We start from the raw sequence: 7,072 nt of genomic DNA on the forward strand, positions 1-7,072 counted from the left end.
TAACAAAAGTGGTTTAATATTAAAGGTTTGTTAAAAGAAAATAGGAGATGCAAAGGTAACTAACTGTTATAACTTTACATCCAATATTCAAGCTCGTTCTCTCTCGCAGATGTTTCAGTTAAATGTTTATCATTTTAATGTCACTCACTCCACAGTTAGCAAAGTGCTCATCAAGCTTAAATCACTCACTCTCCTTCCACTTTAATTTTTCTTTCCTTTACTCTTTTTCCTTCACCTACTTTCACTCCACACTGTGTACATCCTTCTTTTCTCTATTCTTCTCCCACGTAGTCAGCTAGCTATGTAGCCCTCCAGCAGCCACACACAAACATCTACTGCACAGGGGAAACATGTGCACATACATAAACAACACACAACTCAGAATACACAGGTACTCAAGGTTAGCCACACACCTAAAGTCTGTCACACTACATACACACAAGACTAGTGATCCACAGCAGTCAGGTAAGTTATGACACCACTGAAGATTGTTACTTGGAATGTACGTGGAATCAATAAAAAAAGAGAAACGATTTAAAAGATTTAACCTTTTGAAAACCCTACAAGCAGACATTGCTTTACTACAAGAAACTCATATTCCCGAAACTATAGATTACACTCTGGCACCAACAGAGTTCCCACATGTTTACTTAGCCGATTACAATTCCAAACAAAGAGGGGTCGCCATTCATAATAATACTATTGTAGATCCAGAAGGAAGATATATAATCATTAATATCTTTATAGAAAGCATTGAATATTGCATAGCTAATGTGTATGGTCCTAATGTTGACGACCCCTCTTTCTTTCACAGCTTCTTCCCATCACTGTCTCCTCACTCTGGTTCCAAACCTATAGTAGGAGGGGACTTTAATTTAATATTTAACCCAGAGTTGGACAGGCTGGGCCACCACAGGGCTGGGCCTGTCCGACCACATCATGGTGCACCTGAATCCAGCCTACAGGCAGCAATTAAAACTCTGCAAGCCAGTTGTGAGGACCTGTAAGAAGTGGACCAGTGAAGCTGTGGCGGAACTTCAGGAGTGTCTGGACTGACAGACTGGGACGTCCATCCTCACATCCTCCATCACTGTCTGGTTCGCTGTGGCCATGGCCAGAGACAAAGCCAAGCTGCAGTGTGTCATCCACTCGGCGGAGAAGGTGATCAGCTGCCACCTCCCGTCTCTCCAGGAGCTGCACATCTCCAGGACCTGGAGATGTGCAGGAGAGAGAGGACTCGTTCCTCCCGAGTCATATAAAAGATTAGTTCATATTAAACAAATCTGCTGCCAAGCCCAGCTCCAGTCCAGTCAAACCCAGCTTCTGCCCTGTCAAGCTCCGCGGCCGCCCAGCCAAGCCAGAGGCCATTCTAGTCCCTGTTGTCCCGAAGGAGGCCATTCCTGTGCCTGTTGGCCCTGAAAAAGCGGCCATTCTTGTCCCTGTTCGCCCGAAGGAGGCCATTCCTGTGCCTGTTGGCCCTGAAAAAGCGGCCATTTTTGTCCCTGTTGGCTTGGAGGAGGCGATTTCTGTTCTCTGAAGCGGAGGCCGCTCGCAGCCCGGACGGGCCCTGTGAAAAGGCCATCTCCGCCTCAGTTCCCGCCGGCCAAGAAGAGCCTGTCTCTGCCTCAGCTCCCCCCGGCCGCAAAGAGGCTGTCTCCGCCTCAGTTCCTGCCGGCCGCGAAGAGGCCGTCTCCACCTCAGTTCCCGCCAGTCGGGAAGAGGTTGTAGACCCTTGTGGTCTGGCATTGACCTCGTCTGTCTCAGTTCCTGGTGGTCTGGTACCGACCACATCTGTCTCGGTTCCGGATGATCCAGCGACTGCCACATCTGCTCTGGCTCCACGTCTGGGTTTGTCTCTGGTTCGGGTCCCGGTCATCTGTCTTCGACCCTGGCTTGTCTCTCATCTCTGGCTCCAGTGTCTTGCCTGGTTCTGGCTCTTCGTCCTCACTCGTCTCTGGGTCCAGCTCTACGTCTGGGTTCTTCTGTGGTTCCAGCTTCACGTCCGGGTACAGCTCGTGTTCTGGTCCCAGGTCTGTCCTTGCCACTGGTTCGTCGCTCATCTCTGGACTTGGTTCTGGCGTCTCGTTGGCCTGGCAGGGCCCTTCGCTGGTGTCGTCTGCCGAACTGGTGGTCTGTCGGTTGTTTGGACTGTGCTTTGGACTCTATGTATGGACTTGGTTTTCGACCTGTCTCAGGTCTCTCAACTCTCGTAATGGAGTCATGCTTTGCTTTGTTTTTGTTTTTTTTGGACAAAAAACTGTTGCGGCCGGCAACAGTTCCCGCCGGCCGCGAAGAGGCTGTCTCAGCCTCAGTTCCCGCCGTCACGAAGAGGCCGTCTCCGCTTTAGTTTCCGCCGGTTGGGAAGAGGTTGTACCTGCCTCAGGTTCCCGCCGGTCGGGAAGAGGTTGTATCTGCCTCAGGTTCACACCGGCCGTCCCTGGTGGTCTGGCATTGACCTGAAGTGTAATTCAGGCTGCTTATCTAAGTTGTCATCCCATCTTCCCTGGTCTGGATCAGGGCAGTGTTTCCTGAGAGACAAGGCACCTATGTTGGACTTTGACCACCTGTGAAATACCTAAATTATTGTTTTCTTGGCAAACCTAAATAAAAGTTGAAATATTAAAAAAATAAATAAATAAAAAATAAAAATAGTTCAGTGAAACAGCAATAGTCAAAGCCAACTTTATTATCAACCAATGCACCAGCACTATAATGCTGGATACAAAATGAATGGGTAGGATTTATAGTTATGTTGAAAGCATAGTTTTTGGAGTGGAACAGGTACAGTCATGGGCAGTTGGCTGGGGAGATGTGAGGATCTTTTTTGTCTTCATCACGTTTTGGAAGACGGAAGCAGTGCAGCTGCTGTACAGATGGAGGATGCAGCTGTTTTCCTTGACACCACTCTAGAGGGTATAAAGAATAGAATAGTAGATTAATGAACTGTCCAGTATTTCCCAAGTACAGTCGTAGCACTTAAAGGTGTCAGCCTTTACGGCAATCTGTTTGCACTTTCAGCGCGGTATCACCGGGCTTTTAGCATGTTGGAGCTGTGTTACGTCTATTTGGCCTATAGGTGGCGATCAGCCCCCACACTGTCCTATATTTATGTTATATAGGCCCATGCAGTGCTACGGATCAACGCCTCCGTGGTGTAATGTTTGTTTATTGTTTAACAGCCTTGATGTGTCCATTTTTTACCCCGGGTTCGAATCCCGGTGGAAGCAGAAGTTGTAATTACTGAACATTTTTATATTTTGGCATACAAGAAAATAACAAATGATTAATAGGGCTGGCTGCCTGTATTATTTAGCAGAGCTACAGCCATGTTCCCAAGAGGTTCACCAGCCGCTTTCGGCAGTGAGTCATAGACGGACGTTGTTCTGCCCGCTTTCATGTAGACACGGAACTCTGCACAGTTTTTTCAAACATAGATTTTGTTAATTTTGTTATTCATATACAGCAACATGCAAATGCTAAAAATTACTGAAAAGATGACAGTACACCCATCAAGTTTGGGTGAACAGAAAACGCTTGAAAGTGTTTCCGTTTTATATTCCGTTTATTTCGTTATTACTGTTTTCAACCTTACCACATAAAGTCATAGAGAGGCAGAGCTACAGCCGTGTTCCTACAAATTTAACCAGCTTTTTATTTCGTTATTCCCTCTTTCATGTCCGTCTGGTGAATGAAAGTGGGCGGGGCCATCCACGTCCCAGAGCAAGGACACTGGGGGAAGGGTAAACACGTATCAACACGCAGGACAAAGATCTACGTTTCTCTGCCTGCTACAGCCTCGGCTGCGTTGGGTTGTTAGTGTCCCTTTCACCTCTACCATATGAAATGTGTTCCTAACAAAGTTAACCAGCTGGCTGTATGGCTGTAGCTCTGCAATGACTTGTGGTACAGGTGAAAGGAGTAATAACGAAATAAACAGAATATAACGCTTCAAGCGTTTTCTGTTTATATTTTTTATTGCACATTTGTTAAAACTTGATGGGTGTCTCTCTTTTGAGTTTTGTCTTCGGCTAAATAAGTGTAAAACAGTCCTTATTACTCATGCAGAATCAATATATGCAGAACAAACAACTTGCTGCATTATTGAGTCGGAGATCTACTGAGTCCTGGCGTTCTGGCATACCTCAGAGAGAGTTTAATACAATTTATTTATTTTTATTATATGATATTCTCTACACGTTAGCAGTGGTAGTCTGCCAGACCTGTGTGAAATACCATAAGAAGAGCGTTTTAAAAAAGTCAAGTGAAAGGTTTTGGCGTCCCACAGCCTACGTAGGTGCAGCTGATCACGCGCCCGATCTCCCATGGAGTTTTTCTCTGTCTCGGAGCTAAAGTGTTTTACACCTATTGACCGAGTGGAGACAATATGTTAATGTCTCTGTGCCAATACGTAGTAGGGAATGGGGTTTGAAGTTTGCTTTTGGAACTGAATCAACATCAGACGCTGTAACTCGCGCAAAGCGAGTTCCAAATCCACTGTGTTGCCTGTGTAATAAAACATTGTTTTTCTGCAGATATTGTGGTAAATGTCATTACGGTAAAGTATAATAATGCAGCTTCCGTTTAAAGGACACATTGACTATGTCTTACTGTTTTAACTGTTTAACTTGACCAACTTAAAATTGGTCAAAGTGGTTTATGCTGCAGAGCAGGAGTTATTTTTGTTTTCATTCAGTAAAAAACGTTAACATTTATCGTGCATAATAAGCACATGTAAAACAAACAAGCTGCTGCATTAATGCGTTGTTGATCTGCTGAGTCCTGACGCGCCATAGAGAAAGATTTAATACAATGTATTTATTTATATTAAATAAAATCCTCTTACAGATTTTATGTGAACGTCCATAAGAACTGCGTTTAAAAGCAGTGAAGTGAAAGGTTTTTAATGTCAGGAGTATAGGAAAAAGACCATTGGTTTTAGAAGCAGGATGTTGTTTAATTAGTAGGGGATCAGATCAGGGGACTCCGTCGGTGTGCGCACGCAGCTGATTCATTCCGCCTCCACACAGGCTCTTGCAGCAACATGTTTGGGGTCATTGTCCTGGAAAAACCGATGCCGTGTTTCAATATACTTTCTAATATTTGGCCCCACTGTGCGTTTGATTATGGACTCCTCGAAAAACTGTCTATTCATAATCCCCTCGAAAATAATCATTGGTCCTGGTCCCCACCTAGAAATCATTCCCCAAACGTGGAGTTTGAGGGGTCGCGGTTTGGAAACCAAGTGTCCTTTCTTTGCAAAGCTCATTCTGGCAAAATGCTCCAATGCCACAGTCGATTCGTTTTCCCCGAAACAAGAATTATTGACAACTTGATCCAAGTCATCTGCCTATGAATAAGTGGCTCCTCAGCACCATCGTTGGAACGTCACATCACTGTCTGCTTCAGATGGTGACGCCACTTCCCTGATTCTCTTGTTGCCTGCATTTGACAAGCATACATTTCCGGTTAAGCTCTACCTGGACACATCATCTGTCATTTGGGCTCTTACGTTTCATTCAGAGTCAGAGCAAACAATAGGTCATTGCGGTCTGAGTAAATTTTAAGAGTTTCGTTAAACTTAAAAGCTGTTATAACAAGACAACGACTTAGTTTTTCGTTCTCTGCTTTTTTCTCAAAATGAAAAATCAGCTTTAAATCCAACTCCGTGTGTTGTGTCGAAAAAAAAAACACTTGAATTCCGTTAATTAATATTACGAGCTGAAACGAAAACCAAGTTTGTTTTGTATTTTTTCCTCATGATCAACAAACCAGAAGACGAGTACAGATATTCATATAAAATACATTTATAACACAGATTGATGAATAAATATAGATTCCTATTTTATGTTATTATACTTATATTATTCTATTGGATTGGCTGGAGGAGGGACTGTGTCTCTTGGCTGGCCTGGGAACTGTAAAAACATCAGCAGCTTCGGCAATTGACAACAAACACTAGCCCACACTAGCGAGCATAGACGCATAATAATCTATAATATTTAAAAATTAACTACTCTACATTTAATGATACAATACCATGACATCGTTTTTTGTGCTTAATGTGCACACACATAGAAGTGAACAGTCGGACCTCACATCTTTGCGCCACCTGGTGGTTAACACGAGACTGGCACCCTGATTTTTTTCAGCTTGCTGCAGGATTAAAAATCCTTAGTCAGGGACGCACCCGTGGCGGTACTGCGGTAAAAAAGATGGTCACTTTGAAGTGCTCACTCACAACCCTCACAAGTGTAAACAATATATAGAGGTAGTTAGATCAGCTGTAATGGTGTTTGGAGCAAACACGTTTTTTTAACTTACCTTTTATAGTGTTTGTTTGTAAAGTATTGCTTGACATTTTTGACCTTCTTATTGTCATTTGCTCAAATTCTGCTCAGAGGGCCGGTGGGACAGGGATGTTCACAAGGTCCTCCATATAACGACCTGGGTCCAGCAGGACTTTATTGAAGATGGTCTGCATCACATTTTCCACATAATCTGCATCATTATGGGGTGCTGAATGTAAAAAGAGCACCTATAACTAGTTTTCTCACATTTAACTAAATGACACAACATGTTTTCTCACATTTACTTAAATGTGCAAAAGTCTAAATGTAAATGTTAAATATAAATGTAAATGTTAAATATAAATGTAAATGTTAAATGTAAATGTTAAATGTAAATGTTAAATGTAAATGGTAAATGTTAAATGTTAAATCTAAATGTTAAATGTAAATCTGAATGTTATGTGTTAAATCTAAATGTTAAATGTAAACGTTAAATGTAAATGTTCAATGATCGAACTGAATATTTCAGTAGAGTCCACCACCTATTATCTTAGATCAGTGACGCGGACTCAAACACGTCAAACAGTACGCATAGCTCCACCCACATCTGACTCTGGATCGGTGCACGAAAATACTGGAGAAAAACCTGAAGTCGAAGCCATCATGGCTGCCAGGTCCGACTCCCTCCCATTAGCGGCGATTGAACGAGCTGTAACGGCAGGTGTGCGGGCTGAGGCTCCGCTTCAAACTGCTGTTCTGTCGTTAACACCACTAATGGGGAGTTC

This window comes from Betta splendens, chromosome 13 (assembly GCF_900634795.4).
Source record: "Betta splendens chromosome 13, fBetSpl5.4, whole genome shotgun sequence".
Lineage (NCBI taxonomy): Eukaryota > Metazoa > Chordata > Actinopteri > Anabantiformes > Osphronemidae > Betta > Betta splendens.